The sequence below is a fragment of the Otolemur garnettii genome, unplaced genomic scaffold (genome assembly GCF_000181295.1).
Source record: "Otolemur garnettii isolate 467f Iridium unplaced genomic scaffold, OtoGar3 scaffold00059, whole genome shotgun sequence".
NCBI classification, from domain to species: Eukaryota; Metazoa; Chordata; class Mammalia; order Primates; family Galagidae; genus Otolemur; species Otolemur garnettii.
In genome coordinates this window covers 2,172,097-2,173,200 of record NW_003852454.1, presented here as the reverse complement: position 1 = coordinate 2,173,200, position 1,104 = coordinate 2,172,097, and positions in this window count along the sequence as shown.

Below are 1,104 nucleotides of genomic sequence, written 5' to 3'. Positions count from 1 at the left end.
ATCAAAATATTAAGCAATAATAATAATAATGCAAAAAAAGTAACATTCACATTGTTAACTAAGAGTATGCTATTATAGAATGCTTTGACTCTGAGGTTCAGTATGGAGTCATCAGTTAACTTCTTATTTTTTTCCCCTAAGTCTCAAAAAATAGACAACTAATATTTATAAATAAAAGTAAAAGATAATTTAAAAAAACAGATCATGCCAAATCTTATAGACAATAGAAAAGGAAAAAAATATTTCAAAATAATTCTATTTAATCTGGATACACCTGATATAAAAATTGGAGAAAATATATTATTATAAAGGGGAAATTACAAATATACTTCACTAAAAATGAGGATACAATATCCTAAACAACATATTAACAAGTTGAATTAAAAATTAATGTTTATGTAATGTCCTTTGGTCAAAATTAAAACCAATTTATGTGAGAATTAGTCCCTATTTTCTTTTCTTGTTTTTTTTTTTTTTTCTTCTTTTCTTCTCCCTCACCCACTCCCTCCTTCTCTGTCTGGTCTCCTCTTACCCCCTGCCCCACCATGTCATTAATCATCATACATTGTCCTCATATCAAAATTGAATACATAGGATTCATACTTCTCCATTCCTGTGATGCTTCACTAAGGATAATGTACTAACTTCCATCCAGGTTAGTACAAATGCTGCAAAAACTCCATTTTTTATGGCTGAATAATATTCCATGGTATACATATACCACAGTTTACGAATCCATTCCTGGGTTGAAGGATGTTTAGATTGTTTCCACATTTTAGCAATTGTAAATTGGGCTGCGATAAACTGCCTACTACAAGTGTCTTTAAAATAAAAGATTTTTTTTTCATTCTGGATAGATGCCCAGTAATGGGATTGCAGGATCAAATGAGAGGTCTAGGTTGAGTGCTTTGAGGGTTCTCCACACTTCCTTCCAAAAAGGTTGTATTAGTTTGCAGTCCCACCAGAAGTGTAAAAGAGTTCCTTTCTCTCCACATCCGCACCAGTATCTGCAGTTTTGAGATTTTGTGATATAGGTCAGTATTGCTGGGGTTAGGTGATATCTCAGGGTGTTTTTAATTTGCATTTCTCTAATAATTAGGGATG